General features: G+C 43.6%; 1 pseudogene across 1 annotated transcript in view; it reads right to left on the reverse strand.

Annotated features, from left to right (window-relative positions):
- Window positions 1-286: 286 nt before the first annotated feature.
- LOC308631329 (thioredoxin reductase 3-like) overlaps window positions 287-17,933 on the reverse strand; it is a 30,553-nt pseudogene continuing 12,906 nt past the window's right edge. The window contains exons 4-12 of the transcript XR_014024310.1: window positions 15,501-15,605; window positions 15,150-15,222; window positions 13,877-13,996; window positions 12,023-12,164; window positions 10,555-10,670; window positions 8,475-8,703; window positions 7,257-7,349; window positions 2,070-2,180; window positions 287-364 (exon numbers count right to left, since the gene is read on the reverse strand). The product of XR_014024310.1 is annotated as a thioredoxin reductase 3-like (transcript). The remainder of the gene's footprint in view (window positions 365-2,069; window positions 2,181-7,256; window positions 7,350-8,474; window positions 8,704-10,554; window positions 10,671-12,022; window positions 12,165-13,876; window positions 13,997-15,149; window positions 15,223-15,500; window positions 15,606-17,933) is intronic.

The following is a 17,933-nucleotide window of genomic DNA, read 5'->3' on the forward strand; positions in this document are numbered from 1 at the left end:
TGAGATAAATTTAAAACATTAAAACTTTATATCTTGGCAGGCTGAGGCAGGAGGATCGCGAGTTCGAAGCCAGCCTCAGCAATGCCGAGGTGCTAAGCAACTCAGTGAGACCCTGTCTCTAAATAAAATACAAGATAGGGCTGGGGAGGGGGCTCAGGGGTTGAGTGCCCCTGAGTTCAATCCTCAGTACCACTCCCACCCAAAATTCGTATCTTAGCAATGCTAAGAGGTGACCTATAGCCAACTTTGCTTTGTGTGGCAACAGGGCTGCGACCGCATGTACTTACTTCTCATTGATTTTGACACCAATCTTCTCCAAGCCTAATTTCCTTGTACAGGAGTCACGGCCAATGGCTAGCAGGACCTTATTTAGAAGAAGAAGAAAAAAATATTGTCATAACGGGCACATTGCTAAAAGTTCTTCAGACATTAAAAGGACAATAATGAAATATGATGAGCCATCTCTGCCAGTCAGTCTACTGTTGGCTTAGGTGAAAGAGTTTTTGAAAGTACAACCTGTTGATCTTACACACAGAAGTCTGATAAGCCCAGGTCATGAGCCGAACTGTGTCTACAGGCTGAAGTCTTATCCAAGTACCTTAGATTGTGGCGGTATTGGGAGATAGGGCCTGTAAAGTAGTAATTAAGGTAAAATAAGGTCACACAGGTTTGTCCTTACTATGGTTTGGACCAGGGTCTCCCAAAGGCCCTTGTGTTAAAGGCTTGGTCCCCAGCCTCTGGCCCCACTGAGAGGTGGTGGAGAGACCATGTAGTGAAACTTCCCAAACACTAAGCCAAAAGAAACTTTTGTCCCTTTTAAGTTGAATTATCTCAGGAATCCTGTTACAGTAACGGAAAGCTGACTAACACAATCTTAATCCAGTGTGAGTAATGCCCTTAGAAGAAGAAGAGATTAGGATACAGAAAACCCTCAAATGGAGGAGAGGACACAGTAAGAAGGCAGCCATCTGCAAGCCAAGGAGAAACACAAGAGAAAACACATCTCATGACTACTTGACCTTGAACTTCCCATCTCTGGAATTGGGATAAAATAAATAAATGTTGATTACACCAGTTTGTAGATTTGGGGTACTATGGCCTGTGCTTTCCATTACTTGACAAATACCTGAGATAGATGACTTAACAGGAGGAAAGGTTTATTTTGACTGGCAGTTTTAGAGGTTTCATTTCATGATCACTCAGCCCTGTCACTCTGGGTCATACATCATTGAGGGACAACATCGTGAAGGAAGCCTGTTTAACTCATGGTGGTCAGGAAGCAAAAAGAGAAACAGGAAGTGCATGTTCATAGTGACCTAACTTCCTTCCACGAGGCTCCACCACCTCAAGGTTCTACCACTTTCTAATAGCGCCAAGCTAGGAACCAAGCCTTTAACACATGAGGTTTTCTGGGACATTTGAGATCCAAGCCACTCACTGACCTAGCAAGCTAATATAAAACAATGAATTTACAATTTATAAAGGCCCAAAAAATTAACTCCAGACCCAGGTGGCACCTCTGCTTCGAGTCTTCAGAATGCTTAAGTAAGAAATGATACAATATTTCACCATGATGGAGGTCATTCTGGACAACTCAGTGAGACCCTCACTCTAAATAAAAGATAAAAAGTGCCAGGGACACAGTTCAGGGGGTACAGCCCTGGGTTCTACCTCCATGACTGCAAAATCAAAACCAAAACAGATAAGGACATTAAAAGAAAAGAAAATCCTAAGTCCCTACTCTTCATGAACATAGATATAAAATCCTTCCCAAAATGTTAGCAAACTGAATACAGAAACATATAAAAAGGCTCTCATGACCAAGGGGAATCTGTCCTCAAACTGCAAATTTGACATATAAAATCTATCAGTATAATTCATCCTCTTAACCGGATCAAGAAGAAAACAATGATCATCTTAATAGCTGCAGGAAAATCATTTGACGAAATTCAACACTCCATCATCCAAACAAAATTCTTAGCACGTGAAGAATTTTTAGGAAAAAAAAAAAAAAGAATTTTTAGAAAGTTCCTCAATTGAATATGAAAGGCACGTGTAAAAAAACTTACAGGTCACCTCCTAGCAATGATGAAAGACTGAATGCTTCACTCCTAAGATTGGGAAACACACAGGAAATTCTCATAACTCCTAGTTAACTCTGGCCTAGAGGTTCTTAGCCCCTGTAACGAGGAAAGAAACAGGCAAAAACCTTGCAGATTGGAAAGGAATATACAAACTGTATTTACTTGTAGACATGCATCCTAAGTGGCTACAAGGTCAATAAGTCCCCACTGAAAATGAAAATTTTAAAAATATCATTTATACTAGTTTAAAAATCATGAAATTTTGGAAGAAGTTTTGCAAAATATGTGAAAGCGCTCTAGAACACAATGATGAAGCATCATGAAGAGAAACAAATGGAAAGATACGTGAGGTGTGTGCACTGGAAAAACAGACACTGTTAAGATGGCATGGCAGAGCACATGCTTAGCCTGCATGAGGCCCTGGGTCCCATCCCCAGCACCCACAGAACAAAGCAAGTCAGTGCTTCCAACCTGATCTATAAAATAAACACAACCTCAATGAAAATCCAAGCAGACTATTTTCAAAGTTAGGGAACATCTGTTTTCAAAGCATAGGGAAATGTAAAGGCCATAAGCAAAATTGGAGTTCTTCCTCTACCTTATCTGAAAGTAACTGTAAAGGATCGGTGATTTGACCCATGCGGTCCCAGGGAAAGGATCACCAAGACACATGGTCTCAGGTCAGAGTAAAGAGTGCAGAGAGATCCCCCAGTTGAATGGTCAAATGACTTCAACTGAGGCACCAAGATAATTCAAGAGAGAAAGGGAAGAGTTTTGGACAAACGGTACCAGATATGGAGGAAAAAGAAGCTCAATTCTTCCATCACGCCATACATAAAAATTAGTTCAAGGAGGGCTGCAGTTTTATATTTTAGAAGATAAAACTATAAAGCTTCAGAAGCAAAGCACAAGGAGAGATTCATGACCTTTGGGGGAAACGAAGATTTCTCAGAACTGCAGAAGCACTAACTGTAAAAGAAAAAAGAGAGAAACTGGGTTTCATAAAAATTTTAAAACCACTGCTCATCAAAAGGTCCTATTAAAAATAAATAGGCAAGTCACAGATGAGAAGAAAAAATTCCTACTACATGTATCTGAAGAAGGAATATATACTCAAGATCTTTACAGGGCTCGTCAGATATATAAGAACAAGAATTCAAATCACCCAACACAAATGGCCAAAGACTTGAGTGGACACTTCATAAGGGAAGATATATGAATGTCCAACATGAAAAACTGCTGCACGTGGTTAGTTATCACAAAGATGCAGATTAAAGCCACAGCAAGGGCTGGGGCTCAGTGGTCAAGCACCTGCCTAGCATGTGTGAGGCACTGGGTCTGATTCTCAGCACCACATATAAATAAATAAAACAGAGGTCCATCAACCACTAATAAAAATATTTTTGAAAAAAACAGCAAGATTCCACCACCCATCCACCAGAATGGCTAAAATGAAAGCCAGACGACATCAGAGATTGGTAAGCATCAGAGATTGGTAAGCCCTGCATGTGGCTGATACAAATACAAAATGATACTATCTGGCTGGAAGTGCTGAGTGCTTCCATTGCAACATAAGCCCTGGATTCATCCCTGCACTGAAAAAAATTTTAAAAATTCATAAAGTTAAATATGGAAATATCCTATGATCAAGCCATGCCATTCCTAGATATTTATCCAAGAGAAATTATTATATGGCCACAAAAAGGGTTTTTTTTTTGATACTGGGGATTGAACCCAGGGGTGCTTAATCCCTGAGCCCCATCCCCAGTCCTTTTTTATATTTTATTTAGAGATAGGGTCTCACTGAGTTGCTTAGGGCCTTGCTAAGTTGCTGAGGCTGGCCTCCACTTGCAATCCTCCTACCTCAGCCTCCTGAGCCGCTGGGATTACGGGAATGTGCCACCATGCCTGGCCCACAAAGTTTTAAACAAGAAATATGCATAGAAGTTGTAATCACATTAGCCTAAGATGAAAAGAACACAGGTGTCCCAACACAGGCAAAGAAAGAAACTCGTCTAGGCCATACAGTAAGAGAACTAACTACCGAGTGCACACCACATGGAGAATCCTAAAAACATCAACCTGAACGAGTACCATATACTGAAGAGCAGAGTACACAGTGTCTGATTCCCTTTATGGGGAGTTGAGAATGGGCAGAGGTAGCCTGTGGTAACAGTGGTGGCCCAGGGTTGGGGACTGGAAGGGACAGGAGGTCTCTGGACTCACGGTCATGTTTTGCTGCCTTTGAAGGGGTGTGCACGGCATGAACACCCGCACCTGTCCAAACCAATTAGCCTGTGTATCTAAGATGTGTGCATTTTTTTTGTGGGGGGGGGGATTCTGGGGATTGAACTCAGGGGCCCTCAACCACTGAGCCACATCCCCAGTCTGATTCTGTGTTGCATTTAGAGACAGGGTCTCACTGAATTGCTTAACACTTCGCCATTGCTGAGGCTGGCTTTGAACTCGAGATCCTCCTGCCTCAGCCTCCCAAGCTGCTGGGATTATGGGCATGCGCCACCATGCCCAATTAAGATGTGTGCATTTTTACATGGAAATTACACCCCACTTCAAACATCAATAGCTTTTAAAAATCAGATATCGTGAACAACTTTATACTGACATATTTGGAAACCTAGATGAACGGGACTAATTCCTAGAAAAATATGACATATTGAAAGTAACTCAAGAAAGAAAAATGGAACATTTAAAAAAATTCTTTGATCATTAAAGAAACAGAATCAGTGTTGAAATATGTCTCCTAGAAAATTCTAGACTCATATGGCAACATCAGAGAACTCCATCAAACATAAAAACCCATTCTAATATCACATAGAGGTTGCCAGAAACAGGAAAGAAAGAAACATACTCCAACTCCTTTTATGGGCTCTGATAACCTTGACACCTAACTATAAAAAAAGTTCAATAGTGAAAGGAAAATCATACGCCAATATGATTCTTAAATACAGATGCAAAAAATCGAAATAACCCAATCTAGCCTAACCAAGTGGGGTTGATTCCAGGAATGTGAAGCTGACTAGACTTTAGAACATCAAGGCCACGGAGACTCAAAAGACCATCAACAGCTGTAAGACAGCCATTATTACAACTGCACGTCCATTCCTAATTTTAAGATATTTTAGTCAGCTTTGCATCACTTGACAAAATACCTAGAAAAGCAACTTTGAGGAGGAAAGATGTTCTTTGGCTCACAGTTCAGAGTCTCAGTCTGTGGTCGGCGGCTCCATTGCTAAGGCCTGGGGTGAGGCAAGGTCTCCCCCTCTTGGCAGCCAAGAAGCAGAGAGAGAGTGGTCAAGAACAAGAGAGTCCCAAGGGCAGCCCCCAAGACCCTGCCTCCAATGAGTTTCCCCACCTCCAGTTCCCAGCATCTCCCAAGAATCTGTTCAGCCAATCTCTGAATGGGAGAGTCCACCAAGCCTTCCACCTGCACATCTTGGGGGACACCTCATATCCAAACTGTGACAGGTGAAACAAAAGAGAAAAAACCAACAGCAAACAAAAAATAGGAAAGAATGTCTTGAACTGGATGCTCTACTCAAACCCTACAGAAAACATCACGTCTTTGGTAATGAAACTCGGAAAACTTTCCTCTGGATACAGAGAACAAGGCAAGAATGTTGCTGATCCCCATAAAGGCCTACTGGGGGGTCCTCGGGGGTCCTCGCTCGAGCGCTTAGGCAGGAGGACAAGTATTAGAGTAGAAAGCAGATAATAGGAACTTAAATATGCTCTTATTCACGGATAATATGAACTCGTACACAGGAAACCTAAAATAACCTAAGGATAAATTATTAAATGAGAGTTTAGCAAGATGACTGAACACGAACTCTCAACACAAAAATCACCATTTCTACATACCAGTAATAAATGACGATATTAAAAAAAATACCATTTGCAGCTACACATAAATATGTAAGTAGGAATAAATCTAACAGATGGTCTCTTGATCTCCCTAGAACTAGTTTAAAATAACAAAGGAGCAATAATTAAATTTAATAGAAATCAAATACAGTTAATAAAATAATAAAATTAATTTAATAGAAATTTATTAACTTTGTTGGGAGTCGTTAAAGAAGATCTATGACCGATATGCCCTGTCCATGAATGATTGTTACACTGAACACTCCCGAAGGAGTATTCTAATACAGCCAATGTAATCCTAATCAAAGCCTCTATTTTTTCATTTTTTAATGTATTTTTTTGATCCTTTCTATGTTATGTTTACTGTTTTAAGCTAAAAAATTTTGTATATAAGAGCTCATAAAACATAAATGTACAGCTGAAAGAATTACCAGCATCTAAAATCTTGCATAGGCAAGCCAAAGTGTTTCAGAATTTTGTATTGTTTATTCTTAAGAAAAAATTTTTCAAAAATATTTTTTTAGTTGTAGTTGGACACAATATCTTTATTTTATTTGTTTATTTTTATGTGGTGCTGAGGATCGAACCCAGTACCTTGCACGTGCTAGGCGAGCACTCTACCACTGAGCCACAGCTCCAAGAACTTTTTTTATTATTTAATAATAGAATACATTCAGTGTCTACTGCCACAATTTGAAAATGAAGATATATATACGATATCTAATTCCCCAGGAGTTAGCAACAAGAACATTTGGGTATAGAGCTTCAAGAGTTTTGTTCTGGGGTTGGGGCTGGGGCTCAGCGGCAGAGTGCCTACCTAGCATTTGTGAGGCACTGGGTTCGATCCTCAGCTCTGCATCAAAATAAACAAACAAAATAAAGGCATGCTGTCCATCGGCAACTACAAAATATAAATACACAAATAAAAATCTTTTAAAAAAGAGTTTGTTCTGTGCTGTTACAATGATGTATACATCCATGTGTCATTGAAAACTCAAATGTGAGCAGCCCCCACTATGGTCCATATTTATTCCACTCATTAAAAAAAAAATCTTTTCTAGTTGTAGGTGGACACAATACCTTTATTTATTTATTCTGTGGTGCTGGGGACTGAACCCAGGGCCTTGCGCATGTGAGGTAAGCAGTCTCTCAACTGAGCTCTACCCCCAGCCCTGTTCCACTCTTATGAAGAATTAAAAAACATGAATCACAGTGCCATTTTCCCGTGGTTCATCTCTGGTAATTTATGAACATATTCAACCAGTCACTGCTCATAAAATAAGTACTCACTGTGTTGTACACCTCCTCGATGGTTTCTGGTCCTTCAGTGGATTTAGCCCACACTTTCAGCTTTCCGGGTGAGCCTCTCTCCAGCTGCTGAATCTGGCAGGGATCAGTGGTGTCCCGAGTCCATGGGAAGTGACAGGAAGCTAACCAGAGGGGGGGGGCATGGGGGGAACCCCGTGGACCAGGCAGAGAGACAGAAAGGAACACTGTCATGAGCGAGCACCACGTGGGAGGGTGCAATGCACTAGCTGAGATCAGAGGCAGCATGAATAGGAAATGAAGGGAGGATCCCAGGCCTTGGTTGAATGAGCTGATCCTGGGATACTTCCTGAGAACTGAGATGGGCAGGAGGATGGCAGGGTCTAGGAGGAAAAGGCAGAGATCCTCTAACTTTGTCTTCTTAAATCCCAGATGCTTTGGAGGGACCCAAGTGGTAACCCCCAGCAGGCAGCTGTTAGGAATGAGTGCAGGGATTGGGAGCTACCAATCTGAGTCATTAGCATGTAAATGACTAAAACTAAAGAGCAGCCAGAAGACCACCCAGGTTAAAAAAAAAAAATGCAGAGACGCCAGGGTTGAAAAACAGGATGCTGGATTCTCAGGCTGAGTGGGGACTGGGTGTGTAGCTGAGTGGTAGAGCGCTGGCCCATCCTGGGCCAAGTCCTGGGTTCCAACCCCAGTACCACATAAAGTAAAACCAAACCACAGACCCTGGAGCCACAGAAGGCAGGAAGGAGAGCCCTTGAAACCAGAGGAATGTCACACAAAAGGAATGTCACCTTCCCCACAGGCTGTCAGGAGGCCCAGTAAGGTGAGCACAGAGATATGACCACTGGGTCTCCCCACAAGCAGCTTCACCAAGCAGGTGGGAGTCAACTAAGTGTGTAAAGGAGGCAAGGAATTGCAAGTGGCAGACAGAGAAGCTCTTTCTGTAAAGAGAAAAGGGAAAATGGGGACCAACCAGGTGTGCAGGGCTTATTAAAGATGGGACCTGCTAAGGATGTCCTTGAAAGAGCCTTCGAGAAGATCTAGGATCTCCAGGGTAAGAGCCAAGGACAAGTGAGACCAGTTTTGTGGTTTTTTGGGGGCGTGGGTTCAGTATTTGCAACACTATTTAAGTGCAGAGTCATTTATTTAATGAAATAAAGTGAGAAGGGGTAAAATTAAAAAGTTAAAGTGAGAATTAGAACAGAAAGGGATTCAAGGGCCATTCAGACTCACCTTCACAGGGACAAATTTCCTCCTCAAGAACTTAACGCCATGTCTCTCCATGTAGGAACCCACTTTCTCTGCCATCTCTTGATCAAAGCCGCGAAGAAGGATTGAACGCACCATAACGGTCACTTCTAAGCCAAAGCCCGCCAGAAAGCCTGTGCACTCCAGGGCGACGTAAGAGGCTCCCACCACTAAGGTCTTGCCGGGGCAGTAAGGCAGAGAGAACAGGTCGTCACTGAAAACAGAGATGGGAAAGAGAGGACGTGAAGCCAGGCCCTGGATTTCAGTGCATGATGACCTGGGCTGGCCCACGCGCATCGTGGGACCTGGATGGAAGGACACGACAGGAAACAGCCTGGGTGTCTGTGTCTGAGGCTCCCGTGGGGGGACGGGAGGGGGACACTCAGCTTCATTCAACATCAAATGAGATCACAAGTATTTAAAAAACAAAAATAGGAAATATTAGACTGCACTGAAAAGAAAATGGTTGGTTGTTTTGGCAGTGCGTGTGTGTGTGGGCACGTGGATGTGTGCACACATCCAGTATGTACTGTGTGGTCGCCTGAATCACAGTGCGACAGAAATGCTTTCTCTCCTTTTCCCTCCCCCCTCCATATCTATCTATCTATCTATCTATCATCTACCTACCTATCTATTGTGTGTATCTATTTAGTAGTCTATCAGTCCAGTCATCTATGTATCTATCTATCCGTCTATCAGTCTATCAATCTATCTATCTAATAGTCTATTAGTCTATATCTATCTAAGAGTCTGTTTAATCTCTCTAATACTCTATCAGTCAATATCTATCTATCAGTCCATCTATCTATCTAGTAGTCTACCAATCCATCTGTCTATCTATCAGTCTATCTCCCTCGTAGTCTACAGTCTATATCTATCAGTTTATCTAGTAGTCTATCAGTCCATCTGTCTATTAGTCCATCTATCTAGTAGCCTATCAGTCCATCTGTCTGTGTATCTGTCTATCCATCTATCAGTCTATAAAATCTGTCTATATCTATCAGTCTATGTAGTAGTCTATCAGTCCATCTGTCTATCTACCTAGTAGTGCATCAGTCCATTTATCTATCTATCTAGTAGTCTATCAGTCCATCTGTCTATCTAGTAGTCTATCAATCCATCTGTCTGTCTGTCTATCCATCTATCAGTGTATCTCTCTATCTTCCTAGTAGTCTATCATTTCATCATGTCTATCTATCTAGTAGTCTACCAGTCCATCTGTCTATCTATCCATCTATCTATCAGTCTATCTCTCTATCTTCCTAGTAGTCTATCATTCCATATCTATGAGTCTATCTATCTAGTAGTCTATCAGTCCATCTGTCTCTCAGTCTATATATCTAGTAGTCTAGGGGGCTGGGGATGTGGCTCAAGCGGTAGTGTGCTCGCCTGGCATGCGTGCGGCCCGGGTTCGATCCTCAGCACCACATACAAACAAAGATGTTGTGTCCGCCGAAAACTAAAAAATAAATATTAAAAAAATAAATAAATAGAAAATTCTCTCTAGCAGTCTATCAGTCCATCTGTCTATCTACCCACCTGCCTACCTACCTGCCTTGTACTGCTGGGGATGGGCCTTGGGCAGACTGGACAGTTACTAGACCACTGATCTACCCCCCAGTCCACAGCTGCTCTCCTACGTCAGCCCGCCCAGAAAAGTCTGCAGCCATAGATAGCAGCCTGCAGCACCTCCCGTGCTGACCCACAGGGACCTGCCATTGCAAGTGCGGAGGGGGCCGTGTGGCTCCTGACCATCGGCTTCCCATTGACCCCCTCACCCTAAACCCTGACGCTAATTGCATTTGTCTGTCTGAAGCTTACAACCAAATTCCTCCGCCATTCCCAGCAATCATGGAGCAGCCCAGCATATTTTGGGTGTAAGTTTTACCACTGACCCTGTTTACTTGATCTTATTTTCTCTGTCTTATCACTTGACTTAGCTTCCTGCCTTGCATGTACTTTTGTTACCGATTCAAATCTTTTGTGCAATAAGATAGAGAGTGAACAAGCTGGAAACACAGACGTAAGGCAATTTATCAATTTAAAACCATCCATTTACTCTTACCTCGTAACACAGTATTCTTTATCCCCTTGGATGCCCAAGTACCGTGGCCTTTCACCGGTTGCTATGACAAACTTTGTAGCAGAAAAATAACTTTCCTGTCCTTTTTTATTGGTTGCCTTGGGAAAGAAGGAGAGCAAACTTCACTTATTCCACACACTGTACAGTACACTGGACAAGACGGGCGCCACCCAGACCAGGGCTCCTGGTTCACCAGGATGAACCACGGTGCAGCGTGGTGGGCACCGCGGATGAGAGCCGCCTTCACAGAACAGGCATGGTCAAGGGCAGAGGGGGGCTGGAAAGCAACGAGGAAACCAGCCCAGGGTGGCTTCAAAGGAGGCATGAGGTGCCCAGGGAGGGTCGATTGAGAGCCGTGCACAGGACCAGGACAGCATGCAGGCCTGCAAGGGCCGGGACCTGGGGGACAGCAGGGCTGGGGGTGCAGTGGTGAGGTGAAACCGAGAGCGGCCATCTGTGGACTGCGACCTGTGACACCCTAGGCCCCACGTCCACTTGTCCTCCCCTAAAACTGTTCTGATCTGGTCTTTTAGTCACAGCAGCAAAAAACCTGACTAAAACAGCTGTTCAACCATCTGTACCAGGCATATTATTATTATTTGAGAAATAAAACTGACGCTGCATTTCTACAGTGTTTCCTGTGAAGGATACGATTCAGATCAGTCATGGAACTTTGCTTTTTAACCTGGTGCTGGGGGTGAAATCCTGCGCCTCCAGCAGGCTGGGCACGTGTTCTACCTCTGAGGTCCCCACTAGGTCCCCAAGTTAAGGTTTTAAGAGCCACCTCAGCCCAGATCCTTCTGAGGTAACACCTGACTACAAAATAACGGGAAATCTTGTCAAGCTCACTTCACACTGTGCCATCAAGGCCAAGTGTGGAATAAAGCGGATGCTGAGGGTGATACCTGGCTATTGATCCGAACTCTAGTGAAAACTTCTGTGTTCATCAAAATGATCTCATTTACCTTGTACACTGGTCTCAGAGTGTGCAAACATTACGCATATAAAAATATAAAATGATGTTACATACTATATTAAATATAACAACACACGTTACACATAATAAGGCCATATATAGAGACATTATATTAATATGTGTATAATATATATTATTGCATTTTAAATGACATTGCTTTTACCAATGCTTTTATAATAATATATAGAGACTTTTAGGTAAGGTTTCACTTTTAGAAAGGATTCCACTGCTAAAATGTTGATCTTTCTAGTCTTGTGAACTTTGAACTCTCTGGTCTGAACACTTTCTGTTAAGATGGCGATAGAATCAAAGGCAAATAATAATTTTAAGAGTTCTTGGAAAAGCAATTTCTTTCAATTTGCACAGGCACATAATCAACAAACACAGCCAAGAACAGGCCTCTGTGTGAGTTTAAGGCAAGTGTGAGCAGGTCTAAGGAAAGGCCAAGAGAAGGGCAAAAAATTCAGAAAGTACCTTGATTTTATGATGGTCCACAAATTCCCATAGGCATTGACATAGGTCACTCCCTTCTCCCTCAGCGACAACCTGTAGCTCCAGTTGAGAGAGCCGATGTGGTTCTGAATGGCCTCTGTCAGAGTGTTCCAGTTGTGCTTCACTGAAACGACCAGGTGAAGGCCCAAAGTGACCTTGACGCTTAATGGTAAGTTATATACAGCCATGCGAGAACTACTAGCTACTGCTTTAAAAATCAAACGTTGACAGAAGACAATTGGCAACTTCCATCTCTCTTCCTATCTTATATTACAAAGCACATGCAAGAAGCAGAGTTCCAAAAAGAAAATTGAGGGAGCAGGTGTGGTGGTTCACGCCTGTCATCCCTGCAGCAGGGGAGGCTGAGACAGGAGGATTGCAAGTTGGAGGCCAGCCTCAGCAACTTAGTGAGGCCCTAAGCAACTCAGAGACCCTGTCTCTAAATAAAATATGAAAAAGGGCTGGGGATAGGGCCCAGTGGTTAAGTGCCCCTGAGTTCAATCTCCAGTATAAAAAAAAGTAGGCATATGCCCACATCAACTGGATCAGAATCTCTCAGGATAAAGACAAGTCATTTTTATCTTTTTAGAAACTCCACCAGATATTCTGACACTCAGCCATGATGGAGAGCACAGCACACAGTCAGCTGGTCACCATATGTAGTCAGTCCCACAGGCTCAACATCTCTAAACCCACCCCTGCACTCCAGCCAGACTTCAGTCTTAGCTCAGGTCTCTGTCATTTCTTGCCTCCCTACCCAATTTCTTTTTTCCCTTGGTGACATCAGAGGGATCAAGCATCCAAACTGTAGTGCACGCTCCTCTCCTGCTGAATGAACTCCTCAATGGCTGCATTAACTGTGGGTAAAATCAACTCCTTATGATAGCACTTCAGGGCCTACGACATGCTGACCTCTCTAATCTGATTTCTCCCAACATCACGTGCCTGTTCTTTACCCCACCTGCTCCTGATGCATGTTTTGTCTGGGCTGTGTCTTAGCACATCTTCATAACTGCTGCTGTCCTTCATGTTCCTTTTCTCTGTGGATCAAGGGTCACCTTGTCCCAGAAGAGCGTCTAAACTCTCCCTGACCTCAAAGCTGCATTAGGTGCCCCTCAAGTCAATGTGCACACCAGCCCAGTCAATTTGAGTGCACACAACGGATCTCCTTGACCATCTCACCCAACAGAATTACGTGCAGGAACTCCATTGTCCTCCTGTCTGCCCAGCCAATAAGTGGTTATGGATGAATTTGTTTCTCACCTTTCATTAACCAAAAGACAACATAACAACTGATAAAACAGAAAATGGTATCAGAGTAATAGATCAAACTCAAACAACTACTGATACTATTCTAATTTCCTCATGCTTGAACAAATTCTGAAAACAGTGATCATTAATCTTCCCATTTGGCTAAGGGCCTGGAATTGCTAGAGCTGAAACAGCTCCCTCCCTAGGCAGGAGGACCACAAGAGTGGAGCCATCTCTACAGTCTCTGTATCTGCCTCGTACACAGTGGGATTTTTTTTTTTTTTTTTTTGGTACCAGAGACTGAACCCAGGGGTGCTTAACCCCTGAGCCCCATCCCCAGCCCTTTTAAATTTTTTATTTAGAGTCAGGGTCTCACCAAATTGCTCAGGGCCTCCCTAAGTTGCTGAGGCTGGCCTCCATCTTGTGATTCTCCTGGCTCAGCCTCCTGAGCTGCTGAGATGACAGGTGTGTGGCTTCTAATAAATGCTTACCAAATGATTTTCAAGCTCAACTATAAAAATCGCACATATCTAAGAAACCTACATTTTTTCCCTCCCCATCTACATTTCATAAATCGTTACTCACCCTGTTGATTATACTCCCAGCCAAATTTCCTTGAGTCCTGCAAGGCCTGTCCTAGAAGGGCAGCCTGGTGCATCAGTTTCTTAGGAATACAGCCAACATTCACACAAGTGCCTCCAAGGCCTGAGAAAGAAAAGAACAGTGGGTGTGGGGGGGGTGTGTGAGTGCAAGTGTGTGTGTGTGTGTGTGTGTGATTTCAAACACCTGCACAGTGTTACTAAAACATGCAGAACTGAACAGAAACAAGAGAAGGCAAAGAGAGAGAGAACGAGAGGGGAAGACACAACTGCATGCACACCACAAGAATAACAGAAGGAAAAACAAGGTCCCTTGTTCCACTATATGAAACTGTAGGCCGAAAGGTTCAGAGCCAGCTTGAATGTTAAAAGTGACTTTTGCATTTTAGCATCAGGGTTCTAGAAAATTCTAGAATGTTCATAAAGAAGTTATTACAAGATGTGGGCTGGAAGAGCAAGAAGGAACAGCACAATGCCCTAACCAGGAAAGCAGTCCGTGTGCAGGGCAGGAAGCCCGAGTGAGGGCCTGACCCAGAGGGTGTCACCCACCTGACAGAGGTGGCCTTCCGGGAAGAAGGAAGGCAGCCCCAGTGACTGGCATGGAGGAGCCAGAGCCATGAGGACCCCCAGCTCCACTCTGCTCTGCTGTCCCTCATTGTAGCAAACTGGCCAACCCTGACCAGAAGCCAGAGGACCAGGCCACCAACTGATCCGTCCTCGGGGCACGGAGCAGGGCAGAGACGGAAGGAGAACACGGTATAGACAGAAAACACCCAGCACAAGGCCTATGTGCTCTGTTTGACAGAGAGGAAAACGAACCTGGCAAGTGACCACTCTGCCTACAGCACCCGTCCTAGGGCGGGAACCATATCGTGTCCCTTACTTAACTAAGCTGTGATGACCATGGATCCTAATGCCACTGACTTATCGTGTGGCCACTCAACTCAATGATGACATTGGTGCAGAAACACTCACAAAAATGTCTATGGCAACTCATGTGACCAGGACACAGGTCACACACTGTGGTCACTGTGTAGACATCAAAGGGGGAGCACCCTCCGGTCACGGATTTTTTTTTTTTTAATTTGCAAAATGTCCCTCCATTTTTCTTGGCACTGTCACCACCGATGACCTATGACCTGAGACTTGGCCTCCTCAATTCTGGAAGGGACTACCTCAGCTCTTGAGCTTCCTGTGGGACTAAGAGACGTCACACGTATAAAACGATGCACGGAAAGATGAGAGAACGCACAGCTTACCCCAGGATGTGCCCTGAGGTGAAGGGACCACAAAGTCTAGGACCATGACTTTCTTTCCCAAAATGGCTGCTTCCTACAACAACAACAACAACAACAACAACTATATTTAAAGTGCAAGAAGTCAAATCAAGTAAAGAAAATTCTCTCATTCCCCAAATAAAAACAGTCTGTTTTTCTGGGATAACATGGTCTTTTCCCTGAATGAAAATGGCTGATAAAATAAAAGCTTAAGATTGTGATGTTAACATTAAATATTTTTGTTTAAAACAATAAGCAGACGAGATGCTTATGTCAATGGCCAGGAAAAATCACCTCCAAGGGCACCTTGTTTTTGTTTGTTTGTGTTCGTACCTTAGCACACGAGAGACCACCTGAGCCACCACCAATGACAATGAGATCATAATGATTCGCGGAGCCTTCCTGCAGAAGCTTCTGTAACAACCCGCTGTGATGTGCCTGTGTTTGAGCAGAAGGAGAAAGAACACCGTGTGACTTCACGATCCAGAGCTGTGCGCTCACACCCTACCCACAGACAATCTCAGGGCCAACAGGCCTACGATTGACCCAAGGCAGAACTGCCCATTTCTCTGCATGTTGGCCAAGTAGAGTCGAAGTGGTTAGAATGTGTGTTGTGACCTATACCAGATAGGCAGCACATGTCAAATGGCCAAGAGGGCTGTGGCCTTGTCCGTATGGCAGACAGGGTCAAGTGCAGTGGAATAACCAAGCATCACTTTTCAAGATCCTTGTTTCTCTGTGCTAATGTGTCTGTCTATCTCTCTCTCTTTTTTGGTACTGGGGAGTGAACCCAGGGGTGCTTAACCATGGAGCCACATCCACATCCCTTTTTATTTTGAGACAGGGCCTTGCTAAGTTGCTGAGGCTGGCCTCTAACTTGCAATCCTCCTGCCTCAGCCTCCTGATCCACTAGGATAACCAGCATGCACCACCGTGCCCAGTCTGTGCCAGTCTTTGTTTTAAAAACAACTGTTACACATTACCAGCAATTTTTTCTTGATTTCTTATACATCTGTCTAAATTTTATAGCTATACTTGTGAACTTCCTATACAAAACAAATTCCTTGCAAATTTTTCTTTCTGTAAGGATCACGACACTGGTTCTGTACCAGAGTCGCTTGCTCCTGTGGCCCGTGTGGTGGCCAGAAGCAGTTCAGAGGAGGTGAGAGTCTGATACGTGACTCAGCAAGCCTTCTTTATGCCAAGTCAATTGCCCAATCCCCCAAACTCAGCTTTAGAAATGACAAGCTCAAACCAGCCCTTCCTGACAGGGACAAAGGTGCTTATTTCATAACTTCAGGGATCGGCCAGATGCTATGTGACCAATGAAGGATGTGCGCCCAGGATGGCTTGTAAACATCCTAAGAAGAGCTCCACCGGCCTCCTTACTCTTTGAAGTGCTCAGGGAAATCCATCTCAAATCTCTTTACCTGCACCCTGTGTTCGGTGTCCAATCGGCATCGATTTCATTTACAAAAAGTCTTGGGGCCAAGAGACCTACCACTCATCTAAAGTTGGAACTGACATTTCTCTGCGTGCTGCTCAAGTAGGGTGGAACTAGTTAGGATGTGCTACCCAAGAAGAAGCCTTGTGTTTCTGAAACAGGTCTGCTCTCTGGGTACCCCCAGGCCCAATCTCTGACACCATAATCCGGGTGGGGACTGCTGAGGCCAGCTCCGAACGTGCGTAGGGGCAGTTATGACAGCACTCACCACCTTGCACACTGGGTGGCAACTTCTAGAACTAATAAAGCATGCTGTTACCTAATGACACGGATCGCCCATTCACATGCAATGCACACAATCATTTCTTTCCCAACCAAAATATAATTCTTTTCTTTTTTTTAAGAGAGAGTGAGAGAGGAGAGAGAGTGAGAGAGAGAGAGAATTTTTAATATTTATTTTTTAGTTCTCGGCGGACACAACATCTTTGTTGGTATGTGGTGCTGAGGATCGAACCCGGGCCGCACGCATGCCAGGCGAGCGCGCTACCGCTTGAGCCACATGCCCAGCCCCCCAAAATATAATTCTTAATTAAGATTTCAACTCAGGGGCTGGGGATGTGGCTCAAGCGGTAGCGCGCTCGCCTGGCATGCGTGCGGCCCGGGTTCGATCCTCAGCATCACATACCAACAAAGATGTTGTGTCCGCCGAGAACTAAATAAATAAATATTAAAAAATTCTCTCTCTCCCTCCCTCTCTCTCTCTCTAAAAAAAAAAAAAAGATTTCAACTCAGGGGCTGGGGATGTGGCTCAAGCGGTAGTGCACTCATCTGGCACGGGGCGCTGAGTTCAATCCTCAGCACCACACAAAAAATAAAAAATAAAGATGCTGTGTCCACCGAAAACTAAAAAAAAAAATATTAAAAAATTCTCTCTCTCTCTCTTTCTCTCTTTAAAAAAAAAGATTTCAAATCAGTATTTAGTCAATCGCTGGTGGCTAACATTTGCATACATGCACAAAAGAGAATGGAATTTTAATTAATAAACTAATTATAAAATAAGGATTGTTTTTTAATTGTGTGTGGGGTGCAAAGGATCCAATGCAGGGCCTGTGCATTCGAGGCAACCACTCTACCCCTGAGCCACATCCCCAGCCCCATAAATATCAATTTTTTATCGATTACTACCTAACAGAAGGACTCCTGTCCATTTCATGCATTTTAGAAATAAAAATAATCCATATATAACATCTACGACTAATATACATATGTATATTAGTTGTAGATGCACACAGTACCTTTATTTTATTTATTTATTTGGATGT

The sequence above is a fragment of the Spermophilus citellus genome (assembly GCF_964194105.1).
Source record: "Spermophilus citellus genome assembly, chromosome: 11".
Lineage (NCBI taxonomy): Eukaryota > Metazoa > Chordata > Mammalia > Rodentia > Sciuridae > Spermophilus > Spermophilus citellus.